The sequence below is a fragment of the Furipterus horrens genome, unplaced genomic scaffold (assembly GCF_987537825.1).
Source record: "Furipterus horrens unplaced genomic scaffold, mFurHor1.1.pri manual_scaffold_6, whole genome shotgun sequence".
Lineage (NCBI taxonomy): Eukaryota > Metazoa > Chordata > Mammalia > Chiroptera > Furipteridae > Furipterus > Furipterus horrens.
This window is the reverse complement of record NW_028327176.1, coordinates 119,175,446-119,196,085: the sequence shown is the minus strand read 5'-3', so window position 1 is coordinate 119,196,085 and position 20,640 is coordinate 119,175,446. Positions and strand designations below refer to the sequence as shown.

The following is a 20,640-nucleotide window of genomic DNA, read 5'->3' as shown; positions in this document are numbered from 1 at the left end:
TTATACTTATTTAATTTTGTGAATCTGAGTTATACATTTTTAATTTTAAAGTTTTTGTTTTAGTTCTCTGAAGATGGCAAACATGGACCAATTTACCTCTTGCCTTATTCATGTTAATATTCATGAAACGAGCTTTGATGGTCTAAAAAATTTTATGAAGGCCCAAGTTAAAGCTTAATAAATAGTTCCAGCTATGAATCTGTCTCATTTAGATACATAAGGGCTCTAATATTACTTAGAATGAAAGAGTTGGAAGGAGTACTGTTTTGTAGGTGTGGAAACTAAATTTAGCAAAGCATGATTCATGCAACAGATATTTGTTCAGCACTTACACTGGGACCAGCCTTTCCTAGATGCCGTTAACACAGCAATGAACACAACAGACAAAAATCCCTGCCCAGATGGAGCTTACATTCTGGTGACTATAATGACTTGCTCAACATCACTTTAGTTAGTAGCATAAGCTTCATTAGAAACCTGATTTTCTGAATCTTAGTCTTGTGATCATTCCATTATATTGATTTAGGAAAACATAAAATCTGATCTTATTTATTTTACAGATATAACAATGGTTTAGCTACACAGGTATTTTCATGTATATGTTCTCATGTGGGCTTATAAGTTCATTTGAAAACTTTGTTAAAAATCACATATATTCTATACAAGTACAAATGCATATAAACCTCTGTAACTATCTCTCTGCATACGCTGTAATATGTATAGCATAAGTGTTACATACATGTATTTTTAATATTATTACATTAAACCATTAACTATTAGAAAATACTATTATGGTTATTAACAGTATCACTATTATTTAATAATTTTTTATCCATTAAGGAATCATTAACTTGATAAAAACATGATCTCTACTATCAAATTATGACATGAAATCTTTGACTTAAAACGCTGTCCCAAGTATTATACAAATAACAAAATGATTAGAAAATTATGTATATTTTAATATTCTATGTTTACAAACACATAAAATTTAGTAAAACTCATAATACCTGGGGGAAAACCTTGTCTCATAGAATATTCCAAAGTGTCATATCTGCATAAGAACTTACACTCTCTTTTCATATTTAGAGATGTGTTATATTTAGGAACCCCGCTGACTTATTAATTCATTATATAAATAATCATTAAGCACCAAGTACCTATAATAGGCATCATTTTAGATGTTATAGCTCATATAATAAACTAAAGCAAATAAGTTAACATGATGATTTTAAATATTGGTAATCATCACAGAAAAGAAATAAAGCTGAAGAGACTGTCTCGGTAGTGAATTACTTTCGATCAGCTGGGCAAGGAAGGTCACTTCTGAGAATGTAAAGAAAGAGCCAGACATACAAAAATCTAAAAGGGAGGATGTTCCAGGCCGAGGAGTGGCTGTCCTTCCTCGGCCTTTTTGAGAAAGCTATGAAAGGGTGATGTAAGGCAGACAAGGAGAAGATGGAGTGGAAGACGTCGAAGGACCTGGTGGTACAGGACCCGCTGGAAAGTACCTGGATTTTGCATTGAGTGTGATGGGAAGTCACCGGGAAGGGTCATGATCTGATCACATTTTTGAAGGACTCCTCTAGCTATTGTGTGAAGAATGAATGATACAAACTAGAAGTGAAAGCAGGGGGAAGGTTTGGAAAGTTACTTTCCTACTTAAGAAGAGACAAATAGTGGCTTAGGTTAGGGAAGTAGCAGTGGAGATTAGGGAGGAGAAAGGGCATTGATTAAATTTTGAAGAGGAGCTTATAGGACTTGGTCTATTAGATGTAGAGGTGGTTTCAAAAAATAGAAGAAATCAGTAATTTTTAGGGTTTTAGTTAGGGTAACTAGTTGAGTGATAGTGTCAATTACTGAAAAGGGAGATCTTTGTTGGTGGTGGATACCATGAGTTCTCTTTTGGATGTTTGAGGTGCTTCCTAAATAGCCATGAAAGATTCAGAACCATGAGGGATGGGTCAGCACCAGAAACAGGTAGGTAGACAGACAGATGGACAGATATATTGGCATGAAGACTGAATTAAAATTTGTGGTACTAAATATAATAGGGAGGAAGTAGAGATATAAAAAGAGTAAGCAGAATGGAGCCTAAGGGAGTTCTATAATCAGAGGTCCAGAAGAAAGTCTAGATTGTTAAGTCTACAAAGACCTTTTAAGGTGTGGGGAGGGATAGGTGTTATGCTACAGAAATCAAAAGAATCAGGTGTTTCAAGAAGTAAAAAACTGATTACTAGTTAGGGTATTAGTAAGGAATAGACACAGAAGGGCTGACAGTGAAGTACGTAGTAGGAGTGGGAGCCTAGAAGGAATGGCCGCTCGGAAGAGAATGAGAGGTGAGTAAGGAGAAACAATCCCTATAACTATTTTGAAGAGGTTTGTTGTAATGAAGAGAGTATTTGGAAAGTCACGTAACATTAGAGGAGGCTGTATATTTTTAAAGATGTGTGATACGATATTAGAGTTTGGTTCCATGAAGACAGGAATTATTAAATGCACAGGGAATAACACTGCATTTTTAGATCTATTATTATTGGTTGGAGAGGTAATAATGTCCAATAAATCATGTTTCTTTTTTACCTATCTTTTTAAATAGTTGCTTATGCAATTACAATTGTTCCTGCTTTTTCTCCCCTTCCTCGCCTCCAACCAGCCCCAGTCTCTCCTTTCCCTGTTAATCCCCATATCGTTGTCCATAAACGTTCTCAATTAATCCCTTCACCATCTTTCATCCAGTCCCTCCCTTTTCATCGCTGTGCACTGTGCACTGTCAATCTGTTCTATATATTTATGCATCTGTTTCTATTCTGTGGTTAGTTTATTATGTTCATCAGATTCCACATGTAACTGAAATTATGTAGTATTTGTCTTTCACTGATTGGATTCTTTCACTTAGCATAATATTCTCCAGATCCATTCATGCTGTTGTAAAATGTAAGAGTGTCTTCTTTTCTTACTGTTGCATAGTATTCCATTGTGTAAATGTGCTACAGCTATTTTATCCACTCATCTTGGCTATTATAGTGCCGCTATGAACAGAGAGGTGTATATATATTTTTGCATTGGTGTTTCAGGATCCTTAGGATTTATTCTCAGAAGTGGAATTGCTGGATCAGAAAGGAGTTCCACTTTTAATTTTTTGAGGATACATCATGATGTTTTGCACAATAAATCATCTTTCGATCAAAGCAGTCTCTAATGCCAAATGAAACCAGTTCCATCAATTAATTGAAAAAAAATCAGTAAAAAAAAAAAATCACCTCATTGATTGATGATTTGGGTCCAAAAGAGAAATGCAATAATGATCTATTTCCTCACAAAGAAAAACTATAGAGGCAGTTCAACCTTTTGGTTACCATGAAGGTAACAACTAAGATCAAGGATACCATTTTTTTATATGTACAGTGACAAAACTCAGTAATTTTTACAAAGAAAAATGTCGTCAATATGATAGTTTTGTTCATTCATTCCTATACTTACCTATTCAAGGAACTATCTGGAGTGCTTTGGGCACTGTGCTGTGTATGGGGCCCTGAGCCAGCCATGTCATTGCCTAGTAGGAGAAACTAAGCACAAGTTCAGTTGTGATTCAGTGTAGCACAACAAAGAGGATTTATTTTATACGTATCTAGCTTTAGGCATTTATTGTACATAAATTCAGTAGAGGAAGAGAAGGGAAGAGAGAAGACGACTGAAACAGAGTGTGAGCCTGCTGCTTGGCCTGCCACTAAATGGGCATGAGCCTGGTGGCATCAGGAGGTGAGAAATGCCAGTCTTCTCTCCCTTTACTTTGTTTTCATTTCTAAAGATAAATCTGGTGTTTATGATGATCTCTAAAATAGGCTGCCTGCAAAACAAACCCACTATTTTATCTGGTGTTCAAACAAAGCATCAGCAATCAAGTCAAACTGAGTATTACATTTACTGAGAAACTATGGATTGGTATCCAAGGGATTTTCAAAGGGAATTTTAACTCCATGCAGATGGTGAAGGGGGGGATTTGTATTTAAGGCCAAGAGAGCAGTAGCTTAAAGGGCCTGAGATGATAAACAGCAAGGCCCCTTGAGATAATTACATTTCCAGAATGACCAGAGTTAAGTGAATGGTGAGTACGGAGAGTGAGACCTGGATGCTAGAGAAGCAAGGGGGTGGGGCATATAGGCGTTTTGCCCAATGCTCTCAAGGTGCACGGTTACATATCATTTGTGTGAATTTTGTATGGTTATTAATCTATTCTTAATAATCTCATGGTCTTGATCTGCCCAATACCAGTATTATCCAGATAAAATTTTGTGTAATTTGCAGTATATATAATATGATACAGTAATAGTGTTGTAAATCTCTAATAATCATTCTTTAAGAGAAAATATCCATCTGTTCTTTGTTGATGTCAGATGCTTCTAGTGTTGTAGTAACCACACAGTCAGAAATTTTTATTAGGTAGTCTGTTATTATAGTAAATAGACAAACAAAAACTGCTGCTTTTGCATTGTGCCAAGGTTTTTTGGCTTGGCATGAACAGGCCAAAAAAGTACAACTTGTAAAAATGTCACAGTTCTAAAGGTTATTTTTAGAAAAGTGCATGATGATTTTTTGACTTTTATGGTTTTCCCTCATTTATTCTCCAGGTTAATTCTACAAGTCATTAAGTCTACAATGGCCCTTTCCTCTTCCCATTTGCCAATGAGATTTATAATAAAAGAAATATAGTGGTCAAAAAGCTAAAAATAGTATCATTCAGAATACTTCTGAGAGCTGGATGGAATAAATTCCCTTGATGATATGTTCAGAATACTTCAAACCTTTTTCAGTGATGTAGTAATCTTCTCCCATAACCCAAAAGAGGTAAAGTGTTTTCTTTGGTTACCATGAACTTCAAGTTCTCTACAGATGCAGCTTTAGAAAAAAGATTAATCTGTGCTGAACAAATGACCTTTATTGTTTCAGTCCTTCTGTGGCTAATAGTTATTCTCTGGTGAGAAGCCTGGCATTGTTATAAGTGACTGTAATACCTGGTGTCATATCTGTTTAATTCACTCAGTCACAGTTGATCTTTTCAGCATACCATTTGCTAATGTGACATCAATTTTCCTCTTGCCCAGTTGGTATAAATGGAAGCAAGTTCAGGATAATCTTTTAAATAATTTGCATGTTAAACTTAACAAGGCTGCAAAAAAAAAAATTTAGGTAAAGAAGTTTATGGTCACTGAAACATACCACCTGTAATGCATCCTACTTTGGCCAAAGTAAAAGGAAGGGGGGAAATTCAAACGCTGAACTTCTCACTGTTGCAAATTGTTTGATGTAACGGCCTCAACATTTCCAAGTAGGTCCGTGTTATGGACTGAATTTTGCTCCTTAAAAGTCATAGGTTGAAGTTCTAACTGCCAGTACCTTAGAACACAAATATTTGGAGATAAGGCCTTTAAAGAGGTGAACAAGTTAAACTAAGGCTACTAGGGAGGTCCTAATCGTACCTAACTGGCGTCCTTGCAAGAAGGGGACATTAGGACATACAGAGAGGCCACCAGCTGAAGAGGCAGCAAGAAGGCAGCCATCTGCAAGCCTGGGACAGAGGCCTTTGAGGAAACCAAACTGGCCCATGTCCTGATCTTGGATGTCCAGCCTTCAAAACTGTGAGAATACAAGGATAAATTTCTGTTATCCAACCATCTAGTCTGTGGTTTTCTTTTTCTTTTTTTTTTTTTAATGCCAGCTCAAGCAAAATAATACATCTAGGGAGTGACATACTGTTATTTTAACACTTTAAAGTCATTTCATTTAATAAATGTGATTATTTAAATGTAATTTAAAGCACCTAAAGATAAATAATCACCAATGATATGGTCTGAGGATGAGATTAAGCCCCAAATAGTAGGATGGATTTGTTTCAGGTCGCCTTTATTAAAAAGTGGGCTAGGGATTTCTGGACCCAAGGGTAGGTAGGATGACGACCATGTCCAGCTTGAAGCAGCTAGAGGAGCTCGAGACCTTCGTCCATTGTCCTTTATAAGATTATAAAGGGTCTTAATATCTGAGAGGGAAGGATTGTTATTTTTTATTGTTAAATTAATTAATTAATTATTAAAAAAAAGAAGAAGAATATATGAAAGGGTAAAGCGGGAGAGCTTTTATGTACGACCCATGGGCATGGATTTGGGAGGGGATTGCTGGGGGAAGTGGGGTGCTGGGTGGAGGGGAGCAAAGGGGAAAAAATTGGAACTATTGTAACAATATAATCAATAAAATATACTTAAAAAATAAATAAATTACCGAATTAAAAAACAAAAACAAAACAAAACAAAAAAGTGGTCTGAAGTATTACATGAATATAGCCAAGTAATTTATTAACAACTTGATGTTCAGAAAATAAGGCCTCAGATTTATTTGCTAGGAATAATAAATATAACACATTTAGATCAACTCTGTTTTATTTACTCTTGTTTTTGGTTCAAATTAATATTTTAGATAAAGCTGGATTTCATTTATTAAGTATAAACCTTGAATATATTCTTATAATTTTCCATCCTAACTGTAAAAAAAAAAAAAAGCAGCTAGAAAGAAGCAACTGTTTTACATATGTTTCATGTTTTCTTTTTAAATTTTTTGTTTAAACTCAATATATTACTATTTAAGGAATCTTTCCTCCTACCCAACTTCAAAAGGCAGCATAATACCCCACGTGGTAGATGCACTGAAAGTGGTTTGAGGGCAGCTCTGGAATCAGGATGTCTAGATCCAAGGGCCAGCTGTAAGCTCTACCGCTTATTAGTTCTGTGTCCACAGGCAGTTTCCTTAGTTCCTCTAGGCCTCACTCCCTCCCCATCCAAGAAATGGAGGAGGGGATGATAACACCTTGTTTTCAGGATTATTCTGAATAGTAAATGAGACAATCCTTGTAAAGCACACAGCACAGTGTCTAGCACCTACTTAAGTCATCTATTGTTACAAAATAAGATCTCAAAGTATTTTGCAAAGGTTAGATCTCTAAGTTGAATGATGCTTATTCCCCTTCCTCTACTCAAAGCACATCTTCCTGTGCCTCATATTTAACTCAAAATGCCATTCAGAATGGACCCTAATTAAGTTGCAACCTGTCACAGAGACTACTCATGCTCCCAGTATCCATTCTTACCCTTCTCTCTTGGAGACAGAACTTCCATCATTCTTCCGGCAAAGGACTGACCACGCTTCCCTTTTCTTCTCCCCTCTCGATGGCTTGGGGTTATGATAGTGGGAGCTGCAACAGCTCCTTTGGGCCTCAGGATGGGAGTTCTTGATGTTGGCAGGGTCTGGGTCCCTCACGTGATAGAGCCACTACACCAGCCCCAAAATGGACTGCCCACCTGGACTATTATGTGACATTCTTGATTAAGCCACTACACCCAGAGGTAATTTGTTACAGCAGCCTATTCTATGTCACAGTACATAGTATCTAAATAAATCCCAGTGTGGATTTAAAAAATAAAATAGCAGTTTTGTGAAGAGTACTCTCTAATTTGTATCTTTAGATCAGAAACTTGAGTTATTACATTGGTTCTCTATAGTATTTTCATACTTAAAAGAAGAGGCTGCTCTTATAACAATAGAGTTAGTGGAAATTCTTCTTCCCTATGAAGTCTCAGAGAATGTAGGATTAGAGGGAGAGAATCCATAAATAAATAATGTTCATTAAATATCACCATCGTATAAGGTACCCTGCAGGGTACAATAAACAGAGGTATCCTTTCCTAGTAGTTTAATATTCTGAAACAAACCTGCATGCATGAAGTTCCCAGTTACGGAGTGGGGATGCTTACACTGCACTGGTCATTACAAGAGGGAATGAGAGTTTGTGATCACAAAGAAAATGAGTAAGATCGTTTTTCTATATTCTAGAAAAGAAAGTAGGCTCTCTGTGCTTCTTACCACATTCCTTGAAACAAATTAGATGAATTTTCAGCAAAACTAAAATGACCTGATCTGAAATATGAGCTATGTGGCAATAAGAAAATCGTTGAGGAGACTCAACAGGGCAACTTAAAGAGACAGGCAGGGATTCTTGAGAGGAACTGAAACAAAAGTACAGCAAATGTAGGAGAGACCTGTCGTGTGTAACTAGTCATCACTGACAGGCCCACACTGAAATTCAAAGGCACAACATCAGGCACGCTAAACAGTGGGTACTAAAGGGCAATAGGGTAGCTTCCGATTTGGGGAGCTCAGTATAACTTTAACCAGTAGCAAAGCAGGAATTTATTTATTGTATTCAGGCCTAGATTTTCCTAATCTACCATGGAGAGGCAGAGGGCGTGTGTGTATGTGTATGTCTGTTAGAAGGGAGGGAGGCATAAACTTAGAACGCCGTATGAGACAATAACTGAAAGACAGGAATAAATACAATCGATATAAATGCTACAGGGACAGAATACAATTGGTTTCACCAGCTCTTAAAGGCAGACTTCACATAACAAGGAATTTTTGTTTCCCTCCCAGCATTGGCCATGATTTCCTAACAAATCAGATGGGTATAAAGGGTCTGTATATAAAATAAAATTTGACAGATATCAAATTACAGAATGGGTTAATCAAAACAGACAGTTAATCAGGACATATTTTATATAAGGTGCTATGAAAAGACCATCTCCATATAGCCCGTAAACCCTCTTCTTATGGCTTACAGGGCCCTGCCCTGGCCCTCTCATGGCCTCACCCCTTCACAGAGCATGTACCTTCCCTTCCCCATGGATCAAAAGGGGATCAAGAAGGTGTACCTACCCAGATCTCATGCCGACCTGGAGCCCATGTCTGCCCTTACGAACTAAGCTCCAGATCCTAAAATTATCTGCTCAAAGGAAAGCAACCCCAATGTGCATACCCCGATGTCCAAGTGGATATGGGCATACTTAAACATGTGTGCAAGACCCCTCGGGATGTATGACAGACCCAATGGGTAGGAATAGGAGGAGATGAGAAGCACATCTCGGTGTGAGATGGGAGTAAGCCAAGTTCAAGTACAGAACTCTGAGTCAGAATTCTAAATTGCAACTTGAACACTTTAGTCACTACAAAGATTTTTCTGTCAAAGTAGAAAACCAAAAGCCAATTTAGCATTTTGTAAGCTGGTTTACAGCTTTTCAATGACAAAGAGTGTGCAGGCTTCCTTTTCTTGACCAGGGATTTGGGAAAGGCTAGAATCTCTCATTTATAAAACTGTCCCAGGCCTCATAATACAATGAATTGCTTACTTTGATCCATTTGAAGAATTACCACTAGGAGAAATCTGCTGGGTACTTTTATATGAAGTTTTAGTCAGGCTCTGAAAAACTTATGATAAATTTTGATCATTAAAAACCCAAGGAAGTCCTCTGTGAGTCACAAAACCCTATTGTCTGTCCTAGAGTCCACCACTCCCATCAGTTCGGGAAACTTGGGGGTCCAAGAAGAAGGAAGAGATGTGTAGAAGTACAGTTCTACTGGATGTGCGTATCTCTGAAGACTCAATCCTCACTCCTCTGTCCCTCAGGTTCACCATCTGTATGTTGGCACTATGGGGCCACAAAGTCTATGGACCCAGAAAGCATATTCCTCAAGAAAACCAGGGAGGGTAAGAGTGGGATGACAGAGAAAGAGGTTCAGTATAATAGACTTACACTTCACAGAATAAAACAGGATGTGCCAGCACAGATTGTACTGTCTGGATTATGATCATATAATTGAGTACTTGACTACAAATTTTTAATACAAAGTGAAAACTTTATTTACTAAGATTTACGCAAAGGCTCCGAAGAAAATGACAGCACCAAGATTAGCCTTTTTAAAACTATAAAATTGGAAGTCACATTATTTTTTTAACTCCAGAATTTTCAGAATGAGAAAGTAAATTCAGACCCTAGCAGTTCTCTCTTTTCTCTTGCATTTATTAAATTAAGAGGTAAGAAATATTAGCGGGCTGTCAGAGAGACAGCTTTACCATTGGTGGTAGTGAAATAAATAATCCAGTTTCCATTTTATCAATAAGGGCATTCAAAATTTCATTGGCAGATGAGACACTTTAATTCTGTTGGCAAAAATTAGAAACATGTGCACCAGTAAACTTTAGGGAGTCAGCAGCAAGAAAATACTACAGAGATCCCATACATGCAGTATCTCAGTTACAAAGCAATCCAGACTCATTGGCCCACCCTGCCCAACCTTGTCCCACTACCCCTAGAGACCTGTAGACAACATAGGAGATTCTATGTGTCACTGTAGAGGAAGCAGAATCAACTGTGAAAGTCAGAATTCAGAACTACTGTACTCTCCCAAAATATTACTATCTGGAAATGCTTCACCTCAGTCTGATATGTCCTAATGGGACGTTTATTTGGATTTCTGATTACTAACTACATCTAGCTGGTATATGTTAGGTCATCAGCTTGATTTCTTTCTAATACCCAGCTGACATACACAGGGTCAGAATTTAAAAAATGTTAAAATTCTACCTAATTACTGAGTGATCAGAAAGATAATTTATGATTTAAAGGAGGGAAAGGTATTGGGATTGGCTAGTAGCCACAGAAGGAGTTAAGTTAGTAAATTCAGGAGAAATTTGGCAGATTCTGAGAGGAGAGAGGAGAATGAATTAGTAAGTGGGGAGTGAGGAGAGGGGAGAGAAGAAGAGAAAGATAGATCACTTTTCTTGTGGCTAAAAGACCACAGGTGTGAGGGTGGCCATCAGCACAGTGTGATTCTGACCAGCGTGTCCTGCAAAGCAAAATGCTCTGACGATTTCACTTCAGTCTGACATGGAGATCAAAGCATGGCTTGCAGTATGAGCAGGACAGGCAGCAAAACGGGCAAGTGAAGTGAACAGTGGTTATTTGAGGTGTGGCCACACAGGTTTGGGGACTAACTTGGGAGCTGGTTGTGTGTGGCCCATAAAGAATGATTCCATGACTAGCAATAACATCATTTATATACAAAAGGGTTCATCTGATCAGGCTTGTGTGCTTGAGAGATTTGAGAAACTGCTGGTTGGCTGCTTCTCTACTGACTGTGGTTAGAGTAAGTGTTAAATAACAAAACATATACTTGCACATACAAAGAGCAAAAGAAAAAACTCCATAGGATATAAAGAAAGAATGTTTGGTGGTGAAAATTGGTAAAACAGAATATTAAAAATCGGGGGGTCTTTAATTTTTACTCCACTACCTTACACCTTTAAAAATGAGGCAAACAAGAACTTGAAAAATATAATACAATAAAAGCCTAAAATCTATGCTGGTGAAGGGAAAATCTGAGGGCCACGGTTTACCTAACTACAGAATTGCATTACCTAGACTTCAGGGACTTTAAGGAATTGACTAAACTATGTTAAGTACAGCATTTAAAGATTCTGTAGGAAAACGATGAATGTGCCCAAGCAGAGGGGCAAGCTTTAGTGAGGTGAATGTGGTAACAAAAGGGTAAATAGAAATGATGCACGTAATGTTGGTAATTTAACACTGCTAGCAAAGTCAATTACTATCTGCCTCTCATTTTTCAGATGCTGCTTATTACTCTCAAGGCCTTGTCCTGACTAAACTGATTGTAAAACAGTGACAGTCCTGAGAGTTTGAGGAGCTAAGAGCAGCATGCAGTGTTAACCACACAAAAAATGTTTGATCCTGATTGGTCTGCATGCTGTAGACTGAATTTTTGTGCCTCCCAGTCCCACATTCATATATTGAAACCTAATACTCAAAAGGATGGTATGTGGAAGTGGGGTTTGGGGAGGTGATTAAGTCATGAGGTTTGCAAAGCCTTCACGCGTGGGATCAGTGCCTTATAACAGAGATCCCAAGGAGCTTGCTCGCTCCTTCCACCATGTGAGGTTACAGCCAAAAGATGGCTATCTCTAAACCAGGAGGCGCGTCCTCCCCAAACCTGACCACGCTGGTCCTTGGTCTTGGACTTCCGGCCTCCCAAATGGTGAGAAATAAATTTATGTTGTTTGTAAACCAACTAGTCTATGGTGTTGCTGTGATAGTAGCCTGCAAAGATAAGATATTACACTCTGACAAGTGGTAGTGAGTGAACATGGCCAAGATTGGAAGGAAAACACTATGATAAAAGCTATGCAAACCTGAAATTTTTTCATTAGAACATAAGCAAATTTATAAGAATATTAAATGCTTAATATATTTGAGGTTTATGCAATATTAAAGCAGTAAACTAATCTTATATTGGCAATACATACTTATTTTCAATCCATATCAAATAAAGATTAAAAGAATACAAAAATAAACATTGGGCTGAAATCCTGAAATGCATATGAGATGTGGATTACACTGATTTATTTTAGAATAGACCATATCTGAAACTTGGCATCAGAACATTAAAAATAAAGTGGTGTCATCCTAACTCTTTGTTTAAAGAACCCAGGAAAGTGAGGTTGAAGACTTAGCTTGTGGTCACACAAGCTCCTTAATGCCACAGTGAAGATTAAAGCCTGAATCGTTTTGTTCCCAGTCTTGGTCTGCCCTTTATTGTAGATGAAAACGTCAATTCCATTTTGTAAAAAAAAAAAAAAAAGAAAAGAAAAAGTTTCATCATGAAAGCAGTGAAGCACAGAGTGGACTGTCCTTTATTCCTAAGACTGTTTTAAAAAGGACACACATCGTCACACTCCATTTGTTTACACTTTGACAGACCAAGTCCAGCCACCAGCGACTTGAACATCTCTGCTACAATAAAGCGTTATGTAATAAGTGGAGGACAATGGATGCAGCTATATATAGTATCCTCAAAATGAATGGGAACCCAATCACTGCAGGTTAGACATGGTTCTGAAAAATCACTCTTAGTTCTGGCATTCTCCTTAGAGACAAGAAGATTTTGTTTGCAAATCTAATTCTGAACTAGAATGAAAGGCTCTCATAATGCTTCTTGACATTTGCCCTAAAAGTGTACAATAGGAGAACAGTACTGAATGTCCCTGGTACCCTAAATTTTTGGTAAGTTCATTTCAGCTGTATGTCTCTACAAAATAAGTTTATGTTTTTAGAAAGGTAATAACCAGTCAAATCTAAATCAATGAGAAAGAAATCAATTTTTATGGATTTGAAGTCTTTACTATTTGCTAAGTTAAAGGCAAAAAAAAAATTAAAAATTAAGAACTATGGAAGGCATAGGTGAAAAGAATTATCTGAGGAATACATAAACAACTCTGATGAGAAATGTCTAATTTTGTAAAAGTTAAATACCATGGCAATCTATACGAGCAGTATCAATTGTGGAACAAGATGCCTCCTTTACCCTTTATATTTTCCTCTCAAGGACATTGCAGTATAATATTGACAATATTCTGGCTTTCTTGCAACCCAGAATATAATAATTATACTCATAAATTCCACTATTTGCAAATATTTTCAACTTCTTGATGAAGGAACCATGTTTTGACTTAACAGCTTTTGTAATCAACACTAGGCTAGCATATGGCTGGGGAAACACAGAAATAAAATGTCAATTAAACAAATTAGCATAAGAACTACCCACAGAAGACCCTCATTCTCTCTTTCTCTCTCTCTCTCTCTCTCTCTCTCTAACACACACACACACACACACACACACACAAAGACAAGAAAAAGGAAAGAAACAGCACTTTCATTGTTACGAACACTTTAAATGCTTTGGATTAAAGTTAAATTAACAAATATAGTTTAAAAATTTCAGGTTTTTCACATCAACAAAAATCACCTCTTCTTAGGAGAAGGCAGATTTTAATTGACCTCAAGTCAATCTGTCTTTTATTCTGGGAAGATAGATTTCTGCCCCCCTTCCTCCCCTTCTGACTTGAACACTTACACACACAAACCTCTCCTCTTCCATCCCTGTATTAGAACAATGGTCTCCCTCTTCTTCTGCAGCATTCCTACCATCAAATCCCCCCTTTTCTCCCCCTTATTCTCTTAAATTCTACTTTTAAAACTCCAGAAGTTAAAAAATTTCTCCTTACACAAACTGTTTATAAACATATATATTGGTCTGCCTTCTGTATGTTTTTTCTCACATACAGACATATATACCCACCCTTCATTTCCCAAATATAGATTAAGCATTTAAATAGTGTTGTTACAGGCATCAGTGAACTTAAAACTGAAAGGAGCTTATAGACTGGTGGGGAAGGAAAACATGTAAGCAATTCTATTTGAGCGTGGTAAGAAGTATAAATTATGCCTACGTGAGTGATGGGCGTGTGATGAACTTAACATCTCTGTTGGGTGAGTTAAGAAACTTCCTACAGCCAAGGAGATACTAGGGATGTACCTAGAAGGTTAAACAAAAAATTTACTAGACAGGTGAGGAAGGGAAAGAGCATTTGAGACTGTGGGGCAAAGGTCCTCAGAACGCCTCTCCATTCAGTAATCAAAAGAGTTGTGCCTCTAATTTCTTACTATCTGCAATATATACATCATTCTTTATATCTGAGATACTTGCAATCTTATTTAAATTGTACTTTCAAAGTTCACAATAAAAACCACTGGCTTTTTCACAGTGCAAATCCTGTTGGGACCTCTGGGTCTGGGAGGAAAGAGAGGAGCCACAGCAATGTTCTACTGCCTTGGAAATCTTGGGAAACGAGGAGAAAGTATGGAAAAGGGAGGGACAGCCAAGGGTTCTCATAACTATTTAATCTTTTTTATCTTTTAGTTAACTCTTCTTCTGCTTTTTAAAAATACATATTTATTGATTCCAGAGAGAGAGAAAGGAAAGGAGAGAGAGAGAAACATAAATTGGTGCTCTGACCGGGAATGAGACTAGCAACCTTTCTGTCTATGGGATGATGCTCCGACCAACCCACACCAGCCAGGCAGTTAACTCATCTAATCTGCCCTTTAAAAACAGTTTCTTCCCATAATTCACTTTTGACATAGAAGTTTACAGCCTTCTCTGACATCTCCCATAAATTCTCTCAACTGATATGGATGTTATCCTCACATGGATAACTCCCAACGTGGTTATCTTCCACACCGATAACTTGACTGAGCCTCAATTCTGAATTTCTAATAGACTTCTGGCCATTTTCATGTAAGAAATCCTACCAGCACCTTGGAGTTTATAGCACTTTGGAGGTTTCTGATGGTTACATGATATATTAACTTGATTAGGCTACAGTTTTCAACCACAAATCTAGGTGTTGCTATGAAGGTATTTTGTAGGTGTGATTAGAGTTCATAACCAGTTGACTTGAAATAAGAAAGTCTACTTCGGACAATGTGGATGGGCCTGGTTCAATGAGTTGAAAGGCTGTAAGAGCAGAAGGGAGGTTTCCCTGATGAAGAAATTCTAGCCATGGTCTGCAGCTTCAGCCAGGGTCTGAGGTCTGGCCAGCCCTTCCTCATGCCTGCCCTGCACACTTCAGATGTGCTGAGCCCACCCCTCACTTAAGCCAATTTCTTGTAATAAATCTCTTACAGATTCTGCTTTTCTAGTTGGACCCTGGCTGATACAGGTTTACAGATCTACTGGCCTTCTCTACTAATTTCCCATTCTGTTCAAGAAACTTCCATTTTTCCATGATCAAACATGGTCACCATTGTTACACTTACTGCCTTAACTCCTCTGCCTATTCCTTTCTTGTTTCAGTGGGTCTCCCCATGGTAAGATTCTTGTCATCCTAACTGGGTTTGTACAACCACAACAGATTCATTTTCACAAAGATGTTGGTCTCCTGTTCCCTTCTCACCGGCTCTCCCACAATCCAGCACATCACTTACAGGGCTCCCATATTTTATTCCCACCAACTCTGCCATATTTGCCTCTCTCTCTACTCCCTGTTTCAGCCAAGCTGGTAACATCCTGCTCCCTGTTCATGTGTTGACACTGTCTGCCTCCAGGCTTTGCCTTGTATCTCCCACCTACTTCAGATATGCTTCCTGTCTTTTCCCTACCAGTCCTGGAAGACCAGACTGGATAGTAAGTAGATGCTTTGAGGTGACCAGCCTAAGCTGCAGTCATTATGCTCTCTAAACTCCTACAGTGATTATTTCTCTATAAGCAAATTGGTAATTGACTATGAACTGCTCTATGAAAACACTTAGATTAATGTATGTAACTGACTTTCAATAAAATCTTTCAGTTATATGTTATTTTTCATCTGAATATGTTTTCATATCTCTTCCACTGAGTACTCTGTGAAAGAGTAGGGCTCAGCAAATGTTTATCGAGTGAGTTGCTGACTGACTCAGTAACTAAAGCTTAGAGCATTAATTACATATATCTTCATAGAAGCCCTGAGGTGTTTCTATTAATTGGTCAATCAGGTAAAAAAAAAAAAAAAATTCCTTACTATACTGATTCTGTATTGTTGGTCTTACACCAACTTTAAATTGGGAAGGAGAAAAAAATAAACTTTTTTTTACTTTAGTAAAAAAATAATTTCTTGCTGCCCCTTAATAATAAGCACAGATAAGAAACAAGAGGACATTTCACTCAGTTGGCTCACATGATGGCATAAAACCAAACAGATGTTAAGATTCCTTTTAAGACAAATAAACTAAGTTAGGAATTAGGGGAGGGAAAGATATAAATCACAAATGTGTTGCAGGCATTCTAAGTATATTTATACCTTCTTTCCATGGATAAACCCTACTTGTTAAGATAAATGTTAAGTGTTAATTGAAACTAAAATTAAGAATTAATTCCATGCAAGTATTACTCAGAATATAAACTTGAAAAAAAAAAAAAAGAAAGAAAAATACTTATAAGCAGTATGTGGAAGACCTTCTTTGGTAATGTATACAATGCTTTAAATGCCCTCCATCAGTTTTGATTCAGTTTTTGTTCTTTGTAAGAAGCAAGAAAGGAAGTTACTAATAAGTCTTGGTTTTATCTAAGCACGTAACTACATGCTTAGTCTTTGGAGAACAGCACTGTTTTTGAAAATATATAAGAATGTCCTTTTCCAAAGCATTCTCTGGCACAAACTTTAGTGATAACAAAACTTGCAATTTCAGCCAGACTATTTGTTGACATCAGCACGAGTGAATAAGAAAAATAATTAAGAAAAAAAAAATTACCCGATTATACTTCTCATAATTTATCTGAAAGAATAAGTCTATTTTTGAAATTTGTTTACATTCTTGACATGTATGTTTTTTTCTATCTAAGGATAATTAAAACTTGGTTCTTACTTGAGAATTTTAATTGTTGTCTCTGAAATACTGCTGGGAAACATCTTTATAAACAGGTAGTCTTAAGGAAAAAGTATAAGCTATCTTAAACAAAACAGTTGAGATGAGTCATTATAAGTTTTTCACACAAAATGTTACACTTTTATGGTCCATGACTGAACATAACAAAACAAAAGGAAAATATTTGAAGTCTAAATATAAAATATAATTTATAATTTCAAAATGCAGAGTAAATATACATCTAAATTTCCAAAATTAATGTTTATATAAAATATTTGCATTCAATTATGTGTCAAAGGACTATAGGTATGCAACACAGTTGACACAATGTTAAATATAAATGAAACTACTTTAAATAAAAATATAACTTTGTGATGTGTGTTTTAGTACTAGTAAATTTAAGCACTGTTCAATTTCAAATTCAGCATTTGAATCCTTTAAGTATAGGTATAAAGTTAACAATATTTAGACAATTTTATATACCATATATTTTACACAGTAGCAACATTCTTCTATTATATAAGATAAGAATTTTTAAATTTTCATTTTTCATGCAATATTAGTAATCTCAAGAATAACACTACCTTTGTTTGAAAACTGTGAAGACATCATTGAAAGCTTCAAACACAGAAATTTGGCTTTTGATTCCATTTTCGTGAAAAGTTTTAAATTAACAGACTCCTATTAGGACTTAGTAAATTCAGACACGTACCATAGACTTACCTTGTTTATCTTGAAAAAATTAAGAATCAGCATTAAGTTGGTCTCAGGAGAAGACTGAAAGCTGCAGAAGCTTTTCCCTGGTTTAAGTAACTTGTGTCTCTGGGTAGAATATCAGAGGGAGCTCTCTGCGAAGTCATCTCACTCCTCTCTCCTCTCTCTCTCCCCCCTTAATCTTTCTCCCTCCTCTCTCTTTCTTACACATACACACAGTATGATTAAATTGCTTCTGTCAAGAGTGTTTTTTTCTGTAGCTTACTATAAAATTATGAAGTGAAAAATCACTCAGTAATTTGCTATGTGTCATCTCATAAATTTGAAAACTGCTTAATAGCCACAATTTGAAAATTGCTACATGACACAGTTTTAAATAAACTACACAATGAAGCCATTTAATTGAAATGAAATAAAAATATCGTTTATTAAATTCTACATGGCTTCTCTAGTTATGTAAGAAATATCAGGGACGTAACGCTCAGGGCTAATAAACTATCTCCTATTAAAGGGCTTTCTCGTGAGCAAGAGTAAGGTCCCACAGTGATTTATTGCATCTCGCCCACTTGGCACTTGTAATACACGTGTGACACACATCAGCTGTCAGCACGATCACTTGCAGAGTGCACAGAGTCAGCATTTATGCGGTCGGCTGCTTCCCCAGCAGCCTCGCACACCCCGCCCTCCTGCCAGGGGACTAGCACTGGGATAAGAGAAATGGCAAAGCACAGGAAAGGAAGAGGGTTCGGCTTTTGTTGAGCACTTTTTCCTGCCAAGGCCTATGCTCAGTGCTTTACACACATTTCCCTGAACCCTGTTTTATGGGTATTGGCATTGCTATAGTTTACAAATATAAGAACTGGAGCTCAAGAGTTAAGTAGCAGCTAGTATGTGGTAACATTGTCACTGCCAGCAAAACAAACGCCCCCAGAGAAAAGCAAATTCCAGCTAAGACCTATGTCCTCTAAAACCTACGTCCTCTTTAAGCACACCACTTTGCGGAAGGGAAAATGGGAGCAACAGAACCATTTACCACGACTTTCTGTGGCTCCACCTTACTACCACAATGGTACCACGGGCTATGAGTCCAGTGTCCTGCTTTTCCCTCTTCTTCCCTACAGTGCTGTGCCAAGGGCACGAGGAGGTAGAAGGTAGCAGGGTAATCATACTTCTTAACTCAGGACAATCTTGGTTTATGCCTGTTATTTGAGCATATTATTAATAATGTCCTCCTTTTTACTCTCAAAGGATGATAGATTATATAGTCAGTATACACACAGACACACATACACACACATAGAGTGAGTGTGTAGGGCACATTAAATAAAGTTAAACTAAACTTGCCTTAGAAGGGTACAAGTGATATTGTGGCATTCCAATTAGACTGTTATTGAAAGTGAAATGGCAAGAAATGGAAGTCCATATAAGTCTAAAGTTTTGCCTAGTGGTTCCTTGGTAAATCATGTATCTGCCTCTGGAATGTGAGGGATTTATCTGGGTTTCTTATATCAGGAGACATTTGTGTATTATGGAGGCACCTTTGTTGACACAACTGAAGCAATTAATTTGGGGCCAGTGTAATGAAAAGGGACAAGACAATAAAACTTCCAAATATAAAATGGCATCTGGTCAGTCTTTCATTACCAGCATGCAGCCCCCTCAAGCTGCTGGTTTTATTCTTTTGGATGTCCTTAAGAGGTGTGTTGGGGTGATACCACACTTGTGACACCTGAAATCCCAGCCTGAGAACTCCATCACTTCAATAAAATTCAATTACCCTCAAAAAATAATGTGAAGTCATCTGAACTTTGTTAACAATTTTATGCATCAGATTAGAGAATCTCTTTAATAAGATGTGTTCTATGTGATAGATAAAAATAAAAAACAAAAACAAAGAAAACTAATTAATTAGGTTTGGAAACAGATGGGCCCTAAATTATTATGAGCTTTCTGTGCATCACAGAGTGTATGTGGGGGGCCCTGACAGAGGAGGGCAGCCATATCCATGTGGGATGCCCTGGACAAAGACGGAGGAGTATGGACCAGAGTGTAGTTCTGCCAGAGGGCCCCAAAGGGAAATAGAAGGCACAGAGAGGGGAGGCAGAAAAGTGTCTCTACAAGAAAATACTGTCCGTTTGGACAAGTGAGGAAAGTGGAAATGACCTCACGGCTGTCTCTCTTTACCTGTAGGGGTGCTGGAGAGACCCCCAGCAGCTGGGTGCCTTTGTGTAAAGCCCAGTGTGCACGGCCCTGGGCAGAAGGCTTCAGCGGCAGATGCTGCTGGTACCCTGCCCATACCTCCACGGACCTCACTGTTTCTGTTTGCAGGGATGGGGCCTCACTGTAGGCAGTTGCAACTCACTCTCCACTGTGGGCTCTTTCCAACTGCTGTCGTCAGCTGGGCCCACACGGATGAGAGGCATAAAGTGCCAGGAAAACTGAGGACCATGGAAGCAGTCCTCAGCCAGTGACAAATGGGAGCTGTCAGATAAATGCTCTAGTATCTTCACGTTCAGGGGAAACACTTCTATACTGTCTCCCATAGAGCCCCAAATGGAATCAAGTCTCAGCTGCCCAGAGTCGGCAGCAGCCGTCCGTCTCGAGAGACGATGGTGTAGCTTCTTAAGAGTCTATCTGCACCGCCGAGAATGGCTGTGCAGTCCGACTCGGGAGTGACACGGTATCTGTCTCCTCCCGTGTTGAATCGACATCTTGCAATGACGCTGGAGTGTCCTCTCCAGTGAAGCTGAAGCTACAGAGCCTGGGCAGAGTGATATGGAGGGTCTGC

The 20,640-nt window shown here is 37.8% G+C and overlaps 1 protein-coding gene across 6 annotated transcripts in view; it reads right to left on the bottom strand.

Moving 5' to 3' along the window:
- The window catches only part of RIMS1 (regulating synaptic membrane exocytosis 1), a 445,434-nt gene that overhangs the window by 14,121 nt on the left and 410,673 nt on the right, over positions 1–20,640 (bottom strand). Inside the window, exon 1 of one of the 6 annotated variants that reach the window (XM_090282655.1) lies at positions 17,862–17,969. The exons of the other annotated variants lie outside the window; for them this stretch is intronic. The gene's annotated coding sequence lies outside the window, so the exon portion shown is untranslated. Of the gene's footprint in view, positions 1–17,861; positions 17,970–20,640 lie in introns of those variants that run through there. 6 annotated transcript variants of the gene reach the window in all.